The following is an 18,871-nucleotide window of genomic DNA, read 5'->3' as shown; positions in this document are numbered from 1 at the left end:
AGTCCTCTGGCACTATTTCTGTAGCCAATGATGACATTAAAATCAAAGCCAAAGGTCCAGCAATCTCTTCCCTGGCCTCCCAGAGAATCCTATGATAAATCCCATCAGGTCCCGGGGACTTATCTATTTTCAGCCTGTCCAGAATTGCCAACACCTCTTCCCGATGTACCTCAATGCCATCTATTCTATTAGCCTGGGGCTCAGCATTCTCCTCCACAACATTATCTTTTTCCTGAGTGAATACTGACGAAAAATATTCATTTAGTATCTTGCCTATCTCTTCAGACTCCACACACAATTTCCCATCCCTGTCCTTGACTGGTCCTACTCTTTCCCTAGTCATTCGCTTATTCCTGACATACCTATAGAAAGCTTTTGGGTTTTCCTTGATCCTTCCTGCCAAATACTTCTCATGTCCCCTCCTTGCTCGTCTTAGCTCACTCTTTAGATCCTTCCTCGCTACCTTGTAACTATCCATCGCCCCAACCGAAACTTCACACCTCATCTTCACATAGGCCTCCTTCTTCCTCTTAACAAGAGATTCCACTTCCTTGGTAAACCACGGTTCCCTCGCTCGACGCCTTCCTCCATGTCTGACCGGTACATACTTATCAAGAACACGCAGTAGCTGATCCTTGAACAAGCCCCACTTATCCAGTGTGCCCAACACTTGCAGCCTACTTCTCCACCTTATCCCCCCCAAGTCACGTCTAATGGCATCATAATTGCCCTTCCCCCAGCTATAACTCTTGCCCTGCGGTGTATACTTATCCCTTTCCATCATTAACGTAAACGTCACCGAATTGTGGTCACTGTCCCCAAAGTGCTCTCCTACCTCCAAATCCAACACCTGGCCTGGTTCATTACCCAAAACCAAATCCAACGTGGCCTCGCCTCTTGTTGGCCTGTCAACATATTGTTTCAGGAAACCCTCCTGCACACACTGTACAAAAAACGACCCATCTATTGTACTCGAACTATATCTTTTCCAGTCAATATTTGGAAAGTTAAAGTCTCCCATAATAACTACCCTGTTACTTTCGCTCTTATCCAGAATCATCTTCGCCATCCTTTCCTCTACATCCCTAGAACTATTAGGAGGCCTATAAAAAACTCCCAACAGGGTGACCTCTCCTTTCCTGTTTCTAACTTCAGCCCATACTACCTCGGAAGAAGAGTCCCCATCTAGCATCCTCTCCGCCACCGTAATACTGCTCTTGACTAGCAGCGCCACACCTCCCCCTCTTTTGCCTCCTTCTCTGAGCTTACTAAAACACCTAAACCCCGGAACCTGCAACATCCATTCCTGTCCCTGCTCTATCCATGTCTCCGAAATGGCCACAACATCGAAGTCCCAGGTACCAACCCATGCTGCCAGTTCCCCTACCTTGTTTCGTATACTCCTGGCATTGAAGTAGACACACTTCAAACCACCTACCTGAACACTGGCCCCCTCCTGCAACGTCAAATCTGTGCTCCTGACCTCTATACTCTCATTCTCCCTTACCCTAAAACTACAATCCAGGTTCCCATGCCCCTGCTGCATTAGTTTAAACCCCCCCAAAGAGCACTAACAAATCTCCCCCCCAGGATATTTGTGCCCCTCAGGTTCAGATGTAGACCATCCTGTCTGTAGAGGTCCCACCTTCCCCAGAAAGAGCCCCAGTTATCCAGAAATCTGAGCCTTGGCGATGTCCGCCTTGATGCGGTTGAAGGCCTGGCGGGCCTCAGCCGTCAGGGGAATAACTGTGGACTGAATGAGTGGGCGGGCCTTGTCCGCATAATTAGGGACCCACTGGGCGTAATAGGAGAAGAACCCCAGGCATCGTTTCAGGGCCTTGGGGCAGTGGGGGAGAGGGAGTTCCAGGAGGGGGCGCATGCGGTCGGGGTCGGACCCTAGGACTCCATTTTCCACTACATAGCCAAGGATGGCTAAGTGGTTGGTGTGGAACACGCACTTCTCCTTATTGTATGTGAGATTAAGGAGTTTGGCGGTATGGAGGAATTTTTGGAGGTTTGCGTCATGGCCGCAGATGGTGACGTTATCTAGGTACAGAAAAGTGGCCCGCAGTCCATACCGGTCAACCATCCATAGATTATCATAGAATTTACAGTGCAGAAGTAGGCCATTCGGCCCATCGACTCTGCACCGGCTCTTGGAAAGAGCACCCTACCCAAGGTCAACACCTCCACCCTATCCCCATAACCCAGTAACCCCACCCAACACGAAGGGCAATTTTGGACACTAAGGGCAATTTATCATGGCCAATCCACCCAACCTGCACACCTTTGGACATTCAGTCCATCTCTCGCTGGAAGACTGAGGCCCCATTAGTGACGCCGAAAGGAACCCTAAGGAAGTGATAGAGGTGGCCTTCTGCTTCGAACGCAGTGTATTGGCCGTCCTCCGGGCGGATGGGGAGCTGGTGATAGGCGGACTTCAAGTCCACTGTGGAAAAGACTCGATACTGCACAATCTGATTGACCATGTAAGATATGCGTGGGAGCGGGTACGCGTCGAGCTGCGTGTACCGATTGATGGTCTGACTGTAGTCAATGACCATCCTGTGCTTCTCCCCAGTCTTCACTACCACTACTTGAGCTCTCCAGGGGCTGTTGCTGGCCTCAATGACCCCCTTCTGCAGAAGCCGTTGGACCTCCGACCTGATGAAGGTCCTGTCCTGGGCATTGTACCATCTGCTCCTAGTGGCGACGGGTTTGCAGTCCGGGGTGAGGTTTGCAAACAGGGAAGGTGGATCGACCTTAAGGGTCATGAGGCTGCAGATGGTGAGGGGGAGTAAGGGCCCGCCAAATTTTAAAGTCAGGCTTTGGAGATGGCACTGAAAATCCAGGCCGAGTAACAGGGCAGCGCAGAGGTGGGGGAGGATGTAGAGCCGGAATTTGCTGAACTCTATGCCTACAATACCCCCGGATACAGTACCCCCGGATTTCAACGGAATGGGATCCAGAGGCCAGGGAGATATTCTGGGTGACGGGGTGTACCGGGAGGGAGCAGCACCTTACCGTAGTGGGGTGGATGAAGCTCTCTGTGCTTCCGGAGTCAAAGAGGCAGGTCGTCTAGTGCCCATTGATCTTCACCGTTGTCGTCGCGATCGCGAGGTTGCGGGGCCGAGACTAATCCAGGGTGATAGAGATGAGCTGCGGCAGATGCTGGGAGGTCCCGGGCTGGTCAGCAGTGGTGGAGGTAGTGGTAGGCGATGAACGGCCAGACGAGCAGGGGTCCTGAGACGCAGTCCGAAATGGCGCCGAAGAAGGCGGCACCCACGGACCGCACGTGGCTTGCGGTGAGGAAGGTGGCGACGCCCACGGGCAGCACGTGGTTACGAAGGGAAAAATGGCGGCCCCCCAGGGTCGCACATGGGGGGTGTAGGAACGCCGGGCCAGGAAACAGCGGCGACCGACCGGGCCTGGCAAACGGCAGCGAAGTGTTCTTTCTTCCCACACCCGTCACAGGTCGCGCTCCGCGCCAGGCAGCGCTGCCTGGGGTGTTTGTTTTGTCCGCAAAAATAACACTTGGGACCCCTCAGAGTTGGCAGGCTGCCACGCGGCGCAGGCTTGCGGTGAGCTGGAGGCGGCAGCTGGTGGAGCCCACGATGCCCACGAGGGTGCCGCGCGGGTGGGGGCGTAGGACTGAATGTACGGGAGGCCACTTCTAACGAATTAGCGAGCTGCCTCGTCCCCGCAAGATCGAGCATATCCCCTTCCAGTAGCCGCTGGCGGACTTACGCAGACTTCATGCCCATGACGTAAGCGTCTCTAATTAAAAGTTTGGTGTGCTGGACTGCAGAAACTGCCTGGCAGTCAAGTTCCTACCCAAGATCTGCAGGGCACGCAAGAAATCATCCAGAGTCTCCCCGGGAGTTGCTGTCTCGTGGCCAGGAGGTGCCTGGTGTACACTTGGTTCACCGGTAGAACATAATGTCCCTTCAGGAGCGCCATCGCTTCGGAGTAGGTGGGCGCATCCCGGATGAGGGGAAAAATGTCAGGGCTCACCCGTGAATAGAGGACTTGGAGCTTCTGCGCGTCCAAGGGTTCTTTAGCGGCTGTTCTGAGGTAGCCTTCGAAGCGGGCTAGCCAGTGGTCGAAGGTGGACGTGGCATTGGCTGCTTGAGGGCTCAGCTGCAGGCGATCAGGCTTGATGCGGAGATCCATCGTTTAAAAAATCTTGTTCAATAAATTGATGCACCATCAATTACCACAAGACGAGAATGGTGGAACAATCGAGGCTTTATTGAACAAGATGTTGTGCCTCCTGTAGCTGGAACCAGAATGGCTGCAGCACAGAAGAGCACACACATTTATACGCCGCCTACTGGGCGGAGCCAGCAGGCAGGGATTTACCCTTGTACCTCTAATATACGGGCAGTGCCGTAATACATATAATATACCACTAGTGGTGACTACCACATCCTTAAACACCCCATTCATCCTCGCTGACTCCAGTACCATGTTTCCTCCTCTGTCCTTAACTCTTCCTATCTCCCTGGCCGCCTCCCTTTTCCTGAGCTGATGTGCTAGCACTGCACTGTAAATTCTATGGTTCTATGGTAGGTTAGGTGGATTGGCCAGGCTAAATTGCCCCTTAGTGTCTAAAAGGTTAGGTAGGCTTACTGGGTTACAGGGATAGGGTGGAGGTGTGGGCTTAAGTAGGGTGCTCTTTCCATGAGCCAGTGCAGAGTCGATGGACCAAATGGCCTCCCCTTCTGTACTGTAGGGATTCTATGATTTTATTCTATGTGTAATGGGTGAATTTGTAGTAGGTAGATGTGTAATGGACGGGTGTCTAATGGACGGGTGTGCATTTGGCAGATGTGTAATGGGTGAATGTGTAATGGGTGGGTGTGTGTATTGGGTGCATGTGCATTGGGGAAGTGTGTAATGGGCGAGTGTGTAATGCACAAGTGTGTAATCCACAGTTGTGTAATGGACGGGTGTGTAATGTATGATGGGCGGGTTTTCAATGTTCGGGATATGGCAGGCGATCCAAATCATTGTAACACCAAGTTCCATTAGGGGATGTTGGGTTCGATGACCAACAACTTGGTCAAAGAGGCAGGTTTTAAGGAGCGTCTTAAAGTGGTAGGGTGAGGTACCGATGTAGGGAGCTGGAGGCAGGAAATTCCAGAGCCCTGGCATCTGAAGGAGCAGCCAAAAATCGGGAATGCTGAAGAGGCTGGAATCAGACAAGTGCAGATCTCTCTGAGAGTTGTGGAGCTGAAGGAGATTACAGGGAGAGGGAGGGGGAAAATTCATGGAGGGATTTGAAAACCAGGATGAAAATGTTAAAATCAAGACACTGTTTGACAAGGAGCCAATGTGGGTCAGTGGGCACGGGGGTGGGGGGTAATAGGTGAATGGGAGGTAGTGGGAGACACGGGCAGCAGAGTGTTGGATGACCACAATGTTTACAAAGGGTAGAATGTGTGAGACCAGCCAAGAATGTGTTGGAATAGTTGAACCTAAAGGTAAAAAAGGCATGAATGAGGGATTCACCAACTGCCGAGCAGAGACGGGGATAAGGTTGAGCAATGTGGCAGAGGTGGAAATTAGGTGGTTTTAGAGGTCAAAAACTCCACTCGCAGTCAAATGGGACACAAAGGTTGCAAACGGATTGGCTGAATCTCAGATTGTGGCCAGGGAGCTGGTTGGAGTTGGTGAATAGATTGCAGCAGCAAAACAGATTATCTGATCCCTTAACATATTGTTTGAGGAATCTTGTGCGCAAATTAGCTGCAGTGTCTCCCACATTACACCAGTGACCATGTTTCATTTGGAATATCCTGAGGTCAGGAAAGGTGTGATAGAAATGCTTTCTGTACATTCAGATTTACTGAATCGTCTGTTTTTTTCAGTCTGGGCGATGTCCTGCAAAGTAGGCATTGGGCATTTAATATGGACCGTTGAAAGCCCTCCCAGCTTCCTCAAGTACCTTGGGAACCTTTAACAAATGAATAATTCATGTTGCACAATAACCCTTCATTTACCCATTAATTATTTAACCTATATATTGGGAGGAAGTCAACCAGCAAAAGAAAAGGTCGGTCATACCTCTGGTAGAAAACAGGGCAGCACCTATCAGAGATCGGAGTCATTGTTAGGCAGTCGGTAATGAATGCTAATTCTGGTTGTCCTTATCTTGTGTTTATCCCCAAGAAGCTGAGCACTGAGTTGTAATAATGCTCTTCTATCAGCAAAGAACACGTATCATAAAGAGTCAGGTAACGGCTCATTATAATTGAAAGGAATGTGAAAGTTTACAGCACATTTGATTACAAGCTTGCTATTTTTCTCCTTTGATTGTTAAATCCTGCTGAGCTTTGATACAAATGTCTCGGGGACCACCAAAAGCAGGAACTGATTGGTCACTTGCCTCTTTCTATTGGTTGAGGTACCCCCATTTAGTAAGCTCACTGATCGCCTGATATAGGTATTACCCTCGGGAACAACAGCAATCGAATGATTGTTACTTGAAATTTAATATAAGTGATCTGAGTAGGGTTTCAGAGGCTCTACAAGGAATCCGATCCCCCAGCTGCAAATGCAACTGAATCCATTCCCTGATAAACATGACTCAGTACACCAGCAGACACAAGTTCCGCTCCCATCGAATCTTCCAACGAAGTAGGAAAAGCCAGGGTGAATTCTTGGTGACTTCCCAGTAAGGCATGATGAGGTGAATGGCCTTCTTCCATGCCGTATTATTCTATGATTCCATTATCATATTAATATCAAAAATATGTTGGCACCCAACTTGTTCATGCAGGATATTTTTGATGTTGGGTAACCAGCTGGAGTGTTGGCTTTTGGCATCGACAGAAGACAGACTGGCATTGTGCCAGGTTCCTCCTGATGTGGGCCTCATGAGTCACCTACATGTGTAACGTTGAAGGGTCTGGACGGGCAAAGATTGCTTGATTTGATTTATTATTGTCACATGTATTAATATACAGTGAAAAGTATTGTTTCTTGCATGCTGTACAAACAATGCATACCTTACATAGGGAAGGAAGGAGAGACTGTAGAATGTAATGTTACAGTTATAGCTAAGGTGTAGAGAAAAGACCAACTTAATACGAGGTAGGTCCATTCAAAAGTCTGATGGCAGCAGGGAAGAAGCTGTTCTTGAGTCGGTTGGTATGTGACCTCAAACTTTGGTATATTTTTCCTGATGGAAGAGAGTATGTCTGGGTGCGTGGGGTCCTTAATTATGCTGACTGCCTTTCTGAGGCAGCGGGAATAATAGTTAGAGTCAATGGATGGGAGGCTGGTTTGCATGGTGGACTGGACTACATTCACAATCTTTTGTAGTTTCCTGCGGTCTTGGGCAGAGCAGGATCCATACCAAGCTGTGATACAACCAGAAAGAATGCTTTCTATGGTGCATCTGTAGAAGTTGGTGAGGGTCGTAGCTGACATGCCAAATTACTTTCTCAGAAGACTAAGGAAGAGTTGTTGGTGGGTTTTCTTAACTATAGTGTCGGCATGGGGGGACCAGGACAGGTTGTTGGTGATCTGTACACCTAAAAACTTGAAGCATTCGACCCTTTCTAATTCATTCCCATTGATGTAGACAGGGGCATGTTCTCCACTACGCTTCCTGAATTCGATGACAATCTCCTTCGTTTTGTTGACATTGAGGGAAAAATTATTGTCGTCGCACCAGTTCACCAGATTCTCTATCTCATTCCTGTACTCTGTCTCGTCATTGTTTGAAATCCGACCCACTACGGTGGTGTCATCAGCAAATTTGAAAATCGAGTTGGAGGGGAATTTGGCCACACAGTCATAGGTGTATAAGGAGTATAGTAGGGGGCTGAGGACACAGCCTTGTGGGGCACCGGTGTTGAGGATGATCGTGGAGGAGGTGTTGTTGCCTATCTTTACTCATTGTGGCCTGTGGGTTAAAAAGTTCAGGATCCAGTCGCAGAGGGAGGAGCCGAGGCCAAGGCCACGGAGTTTGGAGATGAGTTTCGTAGGAATGATGGTGTTGAAGGCTGAGCTGTAGTCGATAAACAGGAGTCTGACATAGGTGTCTTTGTTACCTAGGTGTTCCAGGGTAGAGTGCAGGGCCATGGAGATGGTGTCTGCTGTGGACCTGTTGCAGCAGTAGGCGAACTGTAGTGGAACAAGGCAATCCGGGAGGCTGGAGTTGATTTGTGCCATTACTAACCTTTCGAAGCACTTCATGATGATGGAAGACTATTGGATGTGGGGCAGCTCTGGAGTCAGTAAGGGACAGGTTCAACTTGTGCCTAACTGTGCAAGACTAACACATCAGGCATCAGGTAATCAGGAACAGGAACAGCTTCTTCCCTGCTGCCACCAGACTCTTGAATGGACCTACCTTGAATTAAGTTAATCTTTTCTCTACATCCCAGTTATGACTGTAACATTATATTCTGTAGTCTCTCCTTCCTTCCCTATGTACAGTATGTCACTGTCTACTAATACATGTGACAATAATAATAAATCAAATCAAATCAATGCTGACATGAGGCTGAGGGAACCAAATACTCTCACAGAGACAGTAGGGGAGGTTTACAGCATGCTGTCCAAGGATAGAGCTGGTAATGTAAATTGCAATGGAAATGAAACTCTTTCTATAAAGCAAGAAAGTCTTCTATTTATATTAGCATCTTTCCCATCCCCAGGACATCCAAGGTGCTTTACAGCCAATTTGTGAAGCGCGCTACTCCTGGGCAGCAAGCTAACCCTCACTTGATGATCCCGGTGTCACTGGGGGGTAGTGGGCATATTTGTTATTGAAAAGGGCACAGGGCTGGTTAGTGGTGGGGAGAGGTAGCTACATCTCCCACACAATGAATCATTGCATAGAACCTTGGTAAGGCCGCACTTGGAATATTGCGCACAATTCTGGTCGCCACACTATCAGAAGGATGTGGAGGCTTTGGAAAGAGTGCAGAGGAGATTTACCAGGATGTTGCTTGTGTCCTGTTATGTACTCTGGGATAACACAGACTGCAACTGGATGCAGCTTTAACCAAAAGATACTCCAGACCTTGAAGTTAGTTCAATCTGACTTATTGAGCCAGTAGCACAGTTCTCTAGGAGTTTGACTCTGCTAACCTAAGTGTAGTCACTCTGTCTGACTGAACCAGACTAGCTCTTAGCCACGTGCTGGAGGTGTGATACTGTACATAGACCCTGACTCACTCTGTAGATGTTCACCAGTGGAAAGAGGCGGAGTGTGAGTGCCTCATGCCTTTTATAGTGAGATACCACCCGAGTGTCCTGCCTGCTCATTGGTCATGTCCTGTTCTCTGTGTTCATTAGCTGCCTGTCTGTGCCGGTCTGTATATCATTATCTGCATATCATGACATCGCGCCCTGTTTTTTTTTTTGGCACCTGGGAACATACTTACATGTGGTGGCATATATTAACATATCTACAAGCGGTGGCATATGTGAAAGTATTTACATGTGAAGACAGCTGTCTAATGTGAGAAAACAGAACATAGCAAACAAAACAAATGTTCATAAGTCCAGTCTCTGGGGCTTCCGTCTGTTCCTTGTCGACCGCCGGAGAGGTGGCGGTGGGGACGATGGCGCCTTGACAGGCGGGATGGAAACCTGACTGGTGGCCTCGTAGTTCGAGGTATCAGGAGGTGGCAAAACAATGGATGGAAACGGAGAAGAAAGCGGTTGCGGGCAGGAAACTTTGCGCAGTGCCCATCTGTTTTGTCGCACAACAGAACCATCAGCCATATGTACGACATACGAGCGGGGTGCAGCCTGTCGAACAACGACAGCTGGAGCAGACCAGCCACCATCCGGTATCTTGATCCTGACAGTGTCTGCCGGGGATAGCACGGGCAAATTGGTGGCATGAGCATCAAATTGGTGGCATGAGCATCATAGCCCTGCTTTTGCTGGTTTCGGAGCTGATGCACCTTCTGCAGCACCGGGAGGTGATCCAGGTTGGGCAAGTATATGACTGGAAGTGTTGTCCGCAGGTCCCTGTTCATCAGGAGTTGAGCCGGTGACATGCCAGTGGACAGTGGGGTCGCCCTGTACGCAAGCAGCGTGAGATAGATGTCAGAAGCAGAATCCGCGGCCTTGCAGATGAGCTGTTTCACAATGTGCACCCCTTTTTCAACCTTGCCATTGGACTGCGGATAGTGTGGGCTGGAAGTGACATGTTTGAAATGGTATGACTTGGCAAACATAGACCACTCGTGGCTGTTGAAGCACAGGCCATTGTCACTCATGACAGTGAGTAGGATACCATGCCTGGAGAACGTCTCCTTACAGGCCTTGATGACGGTCCGAGATGTGAGGTCTGAGAGCTTCACGTCTTCAGAGTAATTGGAGAAATAGTCAATAATCAACACGCAGTCATGACCATTCGCACGAAAGAGGTCAATGCCAACCTTGGACCACGGGGAGGTCTCGATTTCATGCTGCTGGAGTATCTCCTTGCTCTGCGCTGGCTGGAAGCATTGACAGGTCGCACAGTTGAGGACCATGTTCAAGATGTCCTGGCTAATGCCGGGCCAGTAGACAGCCTGCCTGGCTCTGCGTCTGCACTTCTCGACGCCCAGGTGTCCAGAGCTTGGTGCTCCGCCAAATCCATGAGTGGAATGACAATCCGGTCCAGCTTGAGGAGGATACCATCAATCACCGTCAGGTCGTCCTTTACATTGTAAAATTGAGAGCACTGCCCTTTCTGCCAGCCATTGGCGAGGTGGTGCATGACACGCTGCAAGAGGGGGTCTTTGGCTGTCTCTTCGCGGATACGAACCACCTTCTCAGCAGACGCCGGGAGGGTGTTAGCACACAGCTGCACCTGTGATTCAATCTGCCGGATGATTTCCAGCGGTTCACTAGGCCATGTGATGGAGCAGGACAATGCATCAGCGATGATGAGCTCCTTGCCAGGCGTGTACACTAAGTCAAAGTCGTACCTTCTGAGTTTGCGGAGGATGAGCTACAACCGAGGCGTCATGTCGTTCAGGTCCTTTTGGATAATGTGGACCAGAGGCCTCTGATCCGTCTCGACAGTGAATGTCGGCAGGCCGTAGACATAGTCGTGAAACTTGAGAATGCCAGTGAGAAGACCCAGGCATTCCTTTTCTATTTGCGCATACCTTGTTTCGGTGGGCGCCATGGCCCTCAATGCGTAGGCTACCGGTGCCCAGGATGAAGTGTCATCGCGTTGAAGCAGCACCGCACCGATGCCATCCTGGCTCGCATCTGTTGAGATCTTCGTCTCCCTGTCTGGGTCGAAAAATGCCAAGACGGGTGCAGTGGTGAGCTTGGCTTTCAGCTCCAACCACTCTGCCTGATGTGCAGCCTTCCACTCAAAGGCAGTGGACTATTTTACCAGGTTTCGTAGGGCCGTGGTGCGCAAGGCCAGATTTGGGATGAACTTGCCCAGAAAATTGCCCATGCCCAGGAAGCGCAGCATCGCCTTCTTGTCTTCAGGGACCTTCATGGCTTTGATGGCCTTGACCTTGTCTGTGTCTGGGCGCACGCCCTGCTGAGCGATCTGGTCACCGAGGAACTTGAGTGTCGACGTGCCAAAGCAACATTTGGGCCTGTTCAGCTTCAGGCCATTGGCATGGACACGGCGGAATACCTGCTGGAGACGGGAAACATGCTCATCAGGGGTTGTGGACTATACGATGATGTCGTCCACGTACACACGAACCCCTTCAATGCCTTCCATCATCTGCTCCATGATGCGATGGAAGATCTCCGATGCCGAGACAGTGCCAACCGGCATGCGATTATAGCAGTATCTGCCAAACGGTGTTTTGAAGGTGCAGAGCTTTCTGCTGGACTCATCCAGCTGGATTTGCCAAAATCCATGTGACGCATCTAACTTGGTGAAAAAACGTGCATGTGCCATCTCACTGGTGAGTCCCTCCCACTTCGGGATGGGGTAGTGTTCACGCATTATGTTCTTATTGATCCTTGGGATCAATGCAGATGCGCAGGTCTCCCGAAGGCTTTCTCACACATACCATCGAGCTGACCTAGTCAGTCGGTTCGGTTACCTTGGAAATGGTGCCCTGTTGCTGAAGATCCTTGAGCTGTGCCTTCAGGCGCTCCCTCAGCGGAGCCGGGACCCGGCGTGGTGCATGGACCACTGGCTTGGCATCAGGTTGGAGCAGAATCTTGTATCGATATGGCAGCGTGCCCATCCCGTCGACCACATCTGGATACTGAGCGAGGATGTCGTCAATGCCGGCCTGAAGATCCACATTGGAGGATGTCGTTGTGTAAACCCGCTGCACGAGGTTCAGCTGCTTGCAGGCATGCGCGCCCAGTAGGGATGCCCTGTCTGGCTTGACAATTTCTAAACGTAGCCGTGCATGGGTGCTCCGGTTGGAGACGAGTAGATGGCAGAATCCCAGTGCCGTGATGGCATTTCCGTTGTAGTCCAGGAGCTGGCAGGCTGCTGGAAGAACTTGGGGGGCTTCTTGATGCGTTTGAAATCTGCCTGTGAGAGGAGGTTGGCAGAAACCTGTGTCCAGCTTAAACTGGATGGAGCAGTGGTTGACCTGCATCACCGCACGCCATTCGTCCGCAGGATCCACAGCGAGGATGGATTGAAGTTGTGATGAGTTGGATGTGGCACATTCACATTTGGTAATGATGCCCACACAGTAGGCGGAGTCCAGGCATTCTTCCTCTCGATCTGTTGTGCTGCCAGGATCAGAGTCCTGTAATCGTTGTTGCACACTCTGAACGCGCCGTCGTCGGAATTGGGAGCGCTGGCCCCTGACTGGTGGTGCAGACCTGCAGAAGGCTGCATAGTGTCCAGGCTTCCCGCAGTTTAAACATCGCCTGCCTCTTGCAGGGCAGTGTTTCTTTAAGTGGGCGTTGCCGCAGTTCGAGCTCATCATGACGTCGGCGTCCTGACGCTCCGCGCGTCGTCGCACATGCGCAGTGCGGGTGTCGGCCGCTTTGTTATCCCATTCGCATCGTGCATGCGTGGGGTCCCGGAAAAAGCGCGCGAAATGGCAGCTTTCATCAATGCTGAGGCGCTGCATCCGGGAGATGGCCTGCACACTCTCTGCCTCGTGGGAGGCAAGTTTCTCATTTTCAGCCGATTTGTACTGGGCATAGCGATTTTTGGCGTGCTCATGCACTGTGCATGTTTCAATCGCGACTGGCAGGGTCATATGCTTGATTTTCAGTAGCTGCTCTCTCAGAGGATCAGAGTGAACTCCAAACACGATTTGGTCTCGGATCATGCAGTCAGCAATATCACCAAAGTTGCAGGACAGCGCTAGCAGGCGGAGGTGGGTTAAGGAGTTGAAAGATTCATCTTTACCTTGAAGATTGTTTGAATATGTCGCGCTCGAAGATTTCATTGGTGTCCACTTCACAGTGACTGTCAAACTTGTCAGGATGGTCTGAAACTTTGTCTTGTCCTGGTCTTCGGTGAAGTGAAAAGAGTTGAAGAGTTCGATGGCTTGATCACCCGCTGTTGAGAGGAAAAGCGCGATCTTCCTTGCGTCAGACGCACCCACGCGGTCTGAAGCTTTGATGTACAGCCAAAACTTTTGCTTGAATGTCCACCAGTTGGCACTGAGATTGCCGGAGGTCCTGAGCTGGTGAGGAGCCTGAATCTTCTCCATGGTGCCGGGATACATTCGCTGGTCGTCACGTATCGGACTGAGGTAAACTACCGAGATTAAGCAGTCTCCTGGTAGCATGATGCGTTATGTACTCTGGGATAACACAGGCTGAAACTGGATGCAGCTTTAACCAAAAGATACTCCAGACCTTGAAGTTAGTTCAATCTGATTTATTGAACCAGTAGCACAGTTCTCTATGAGTTCGACTCGTGGCTAACCTCAGTGTGGCTGAGGTAACCTCTGTCTGACTGAACCAGACTAGCTCTTAGCCACGTGCAGTACTCCCTCAGTACTGACCCTCTGACAGTGCAGCACTCCCTCAATACTGACCCTCTGACAGTGCAGCACTCCCTCAGTAATAACCCTCTGACAGTGCAGCGCTCCTTCAGTACTGACCCTCTGACAGTGCAGCAGTCCCTCCGTACTGACCCCGACAGGGCAGCACTCCTTCAGTGCTGACCCTCTGACAGAAGAGCATTACCTTGGTTCTGATCCTCTGTCAATGCAGCACTCACTCACTACTGACGATCAGACAATGCAGCACTCCCTCAGTATTGACCCTCTGACAGTGAAGCACTCCCTCAGTACTGACCCTCTGACAGTGCAGCACTCCCTCAATACTGACCCTCTGACAGTGCAGCACTCCCTAGGTGCTGACCCTTCGACAGTCCGGCACTCCCTCAATACTGCTCTGTCAGTACTGATCCTCTGACCGTGCAGCACTCACCCTCTGACAATACAGCATTCACTCAGTACTGACCATCTGACAGTGTGGCACACCCTCAGTACTGACCCTCTGACAGTGCAGCACTCCCTCAGTGCTGACCCTTTGACAGTGCGGCACTCCCTCAGTACTGCTCTGTCAGTACTGACCCTCTGACCATGGAGCACTCACCCTCTGACAATGCAGCAATCATTCAGTACTGACCATCTGACAGTGCAGCACTCCCTCAATACTGATCCTCAGACAGTGCAGCACTCCCTCAGTATTGACCCTCTGACAGTGCAGTGCTCCCTCAGTACTGACCCTCTGACAGTGCAGCACTCCTTCAGTGCTGACCCTTCGACAGTGCGGCACTCCCTCAATACTGCTCTGTCAGTACTGACCCTCTGACCGTGGAGCACTCACCCTCTGACAATGCAGCATTCACTCAGTACTGACCATCTGACAGTGCAGCATTCACTCAGTACTGACCATCTGACAGTGCAGCATTCACTCAGTACTGACCCTCTGACAGTGCAGTGCTCCCTCAGTACTGACCCTCTGACAGTGCAGCACTCCTTCAGTGCTGACCCTTCGACAGTGCGGCACTCCCTCAATACTGCTCTGTCAGTACTGACCCTCTGACCATGGAGCACTCACCCTCTGACAATGCAGCAATCATTCAGTACTGACCATCTGACAGTGCAGCACTCCCTCAATACTGATCCTCAGACAGTGCGGCACTACCTCAGTACTGACCCTCTGACAGTGCAGTGCTCCCTCAGTACTGACCCTCTGACACTGAAGCACTCCCTCAGTACTGACCCTCTGACATAGCAGCACTCCCTCAGTACTGACCCTCTGACATAGCAGCACTCCCTTGGCACTGACCACCTGACAGTGCGGCACTCCCTCAGTACTGACCTTCTGACGGTGCAGCACGCCCTCAGTACTGACCCTCTGACAGTGCCGCACTCCCTCAGTACTGACCCTCTGACAGTGCGGTACTCCCTCAGTACTGACCTTCTGACAGTGCGGCACTCCCTCAGTACTGACCCTCTGACATTGCGGCACTCCCTCAGTGCTGACCCTCTGACAGTGCAGCACTCCCTCAGCACTGACCCTCTGACAGTGCAGCACTCCCTCAATACTGACCCTCTGACATTGCGGCACTCCCTCAGTGCTGACCCTCTGACAGTGCAGCACTCCCTCAGCACTGACCCTCTGACAGTGCAGCACTCCCTCAATACTGACCCTCTGACAGTGCAGCACGCTCTCAGTACTGACCCTTTGACAGTGCAGCAGTCCCTCAGTACTGACCCTCTGACATAGCAGCACTCCCTCAGTACTGACCCTCTGACATAGCAGCACTCCCTTGGCACTGACCACCTGACAGTGCGGCACTCCCTCAGTACTGACCTTCTGACGGTGCAGCACGCCCTCAGTACTGACCCTCTGACAGTGCAGTGCTCCCTCAGTACTGACCCTCTGGCACTGAAGCACTCACTCAGTACTGACCCTCTGACAGTGCAGCACTCCCTCAGCACTGACCCTCTGACAGTGCAGTGCTCCCTCAGTACTGACCCTCTGACACTGAAGCACTCCCTCAGTACTGACCCTCTGACATAGCAGCACTCCCTCAGTACTGACCCTCTGACATAGCAGCACTCCCTTGGCACTGACCACCTGACAGTGCGGCACTCCCTCAGTACTGACCTTCTGACGGTGCAGCACGCCCTCAGTACTGACCCTCTGACAGTGCCGCACTCCCTCAGTACTGACCCTCTGACAGTGCGGCACTCCCTCAATACTGACCCTCTGACAGTGCAGCACGCTCTCAGTACTGACCCTTTGACAGTGAAGCAGTCCCTCCGTACTGACCCTGACAGGGCAGCACTCCTTCAGTGCTGACCCCCTGACAGAAGAGCACTACCTTGGTTCTGATCCTCTGACAATGCAGCACTCACTCACTACTGACGATCAGACAATGCAGCACTCCCTCAGTACTGACCCTCTGACAGTGCAGCACTCCCTCAGTACTGACCCTCTGACAGTGAAGCACTCCCTCAGTACTGACCCTCTGACAGTGCGGCACTCCCTCAATACTGACCCTCTGACAGTGCGGCACTCCCTCAGTACTGCTCTGTGGGTACTGACCCTCTGACCGTGCAGCACTGACCCTCTGACAATGCACCATTCACTCAGTACTGACCATCTGACAGTGTGGCACCCCCTCAGTGCTGACCCTCTGACAGTGCAGCACTCTCTCAGTACTGACCCTCTGACAGTGCGGCACTCCCTCAGTACTGACCCTCTGGCAGTGCAGCATTCACTCAGTACTGACACTCTGTCAGTGCAGCACTCCCTCAGTACTGCTCTGTCAGTACTGACCTACTGACTGTGCAGCGCTGACCCTCTGACCGTGCAGCGCTCCTTCAGTACTGACCCTCTGACAATGCAGCATTCACTCAGTACTGGCCCTCTGACAGTGCGGCACTCCCTCAATACTGACCCTCTGACAGTGCAGCACGCTCTCAGTACTGACCCTTTGACAGTGCAGCAGTCCCTCCGTACTGACCCCGACAGGGCAGCACTCCTTCAGTGCTGACCCTCTGACAGAAGAGCACTACCTTGGTTCTGATCCTCTGACAATGCAGCACTCACTCACTACTGACGATCAGACAATGCAGCACTCCCTCAGTATTGACCCTGACAGAGTAACACTCCCTCAGAACTGATCCTCAGACAGTGCAGCACTCCCTCAGTATTGACCCTCTGACAGTGAAGCACTCCCTCAGTACTGACCCTCTGACAGTGCAGCACTCCCTCAATACTGACCCTCTGACAGTGCAGCACTCCCTAGGTGCTGACCCTTCGACAGTCCGGCACTCCCTCAATACTGCTCTGTCAGTACTGACCCTCTGACCGTGGAGCACTCACCCTCTGACAATACAGCATTCACTCAGTACTGACCATCTGACAGTGTGGCACACCCTCAGTACTGACCCTCTGACAGTGCAGCACTCCCTCAGTGCTGACCCTTTGACAGTGTGGCACACCCTCAGTACTGACCCTCTGACAGTGCAGCACTCCCTCAGTGCTGACCCTTTGACAGTGCGGCACTCCCTCAGTACTGCTCTGTCAGTACTGACCCTCTGACCGTGGAGCACTCACCCTCTGACAATACAGCATTCATAGATTACATAGAACATACAGTGCAGAAGGAGGCCATTCGGCCCATCGAGTCTGCACCGACCCACATTAATCCCTCACTTCCACCTTTTCCCCGCAACCCAATAACCCCTCCCAACCCTTATGGACACTACGGGTAATTTAGCATGGCCAATCCACCTAACCTGCACGTCTTTGGACTGTGGGAGGAAACCGGAGCACCCGGAGAAAACCCACGCACACACGGGGAGAACGTGCAAACTCCGCACAGACAGTGACCCAGCGGGGAATCGAACCTGGGGCCCTGGCGCTGTGAAGCCACAGTGCTAATCACTTGTGCTACCGTGCTGACCATCTGACAGTGTGGCACACCCTCAGTACTGACCCTCTGACAGTGCAGCACTCCCTCAGTGCTGACCCTTTGACAGTGCGGCACTCCCTCAGTACTGCTCTGTCAGTACTGACCCTCTGACCGTGGAGCACTCACCCTCTGACAATGCAGCAATCACTCAGTACTGACCATCTGACAGTGCAGCACTCCCTCAATACTGATCCTCAGACAGTGCAGCACTCCCTCAGTATTGACCCTCTGACAGTGCAGTGCTCCCTCAGTACTGACCCTCTGACAGTGCAGCACTCCTTCAGTGCTGACCCTTCGACAGTGCGGCACTCCCTCAATACTGCTCTGTCAGTACTGACTCTCTGACCGTGGAGCACTCACCCTCTGACAATGCAGCATTCACTCAGTACTGACCATCTGACAGTGCAGCATTCACTCAGTACTGACCATCTGACAGTGCAGCATTCACTCAGTACTGACCCTCTGACAGTGCGGCAATACCTCAGTACTGACCCTCTGACAGTGCAGTGCTCCCTCAGTACTGACCCTCTGACACTGAAGCACTCCCTCAGTACTGACCCTCTGACACAGCAGCACTCCCTCAGTACTGACCCTCTGACATAGCAGCACTCCCTTGGCACTGACCACCTGACAGTGCGGCACTCCCTCAGTACTGACCTTCTGACGGTGCAGCACGCCCTCAGTACTGACCCTCTGACAGTGCCGCACTCCCTCAGTACTGACCCTCTGACAGTGCGGCACTCCCTCAGTACTGACCTTCTGACAGTGCGGCACTCCCTCAGTACTGACCCTCTGACATTGCGGCACTCCCTCAGTGCTGACCCTCTGACAGTGCAGCACTCCCTCAGCACTGACCCTCTGACAGTGCAGCACTCCCTCAATACTGACCCTCTGACATTGCGGCACTCCCTCAGTGCTGACCCTCTGACAGTGCAGCACTCCCTCAGCACTGACCCTCTGACAGTGCAGCACTCCCTCAATACTGACCCTCTGACAGTGCAGCAC

The 18,871-nt window shown here is 51.8% G+C and overlaps 2 protein-coding genes across 2 annotated transcripts in view; one reads left to right on the top strand and one right to left on the bottom strand.

Moving 5' to 3' along the window:
* LOC140394748 (proton channel OTOP2-like) overlaps positions 1 to 18,871 on the top strand; it is a 166,702-nt gene that overhangs the window by 30,011 nt on the left and 117,820 nt on the right. The gene's annotated exons all lie outside the window — the stretch shown is intronic.
* LOC140395341 (pre-mRNA splicing regulator USH1G-like) overlaps positions 1 to 18,871 on the bottom strand; it is a 355,446-nt gene that overhangs the window by 292,168 nt on the left and 44,407 nt on the right. The gene's annotated exons all lie outside the window — the stretch shown is intronic.

Source organism: Scyliorhinus torazame, chromosome 18 (assembly GCF_047496885.1).
Source record: "Scyliorhinus torazame isolate Kashiwa2021f chromosome 18, sScyTor2.1, whole genome shotgun sequence".
Classification (NCBI taxonomy): domain Eukaryota; kingdom Metazoa; phylum Chordata; class Chondrichthyes; order Carcharhiniformes; family Scyliorhinidae; genus Scyliorhinus; species Scyliorhinus torazame.
The sequence above is the reverse complement of the archived record's forward strand: the minus strand, read 5'-3'. Positions and strand labels throughout refer to the sequence as shown.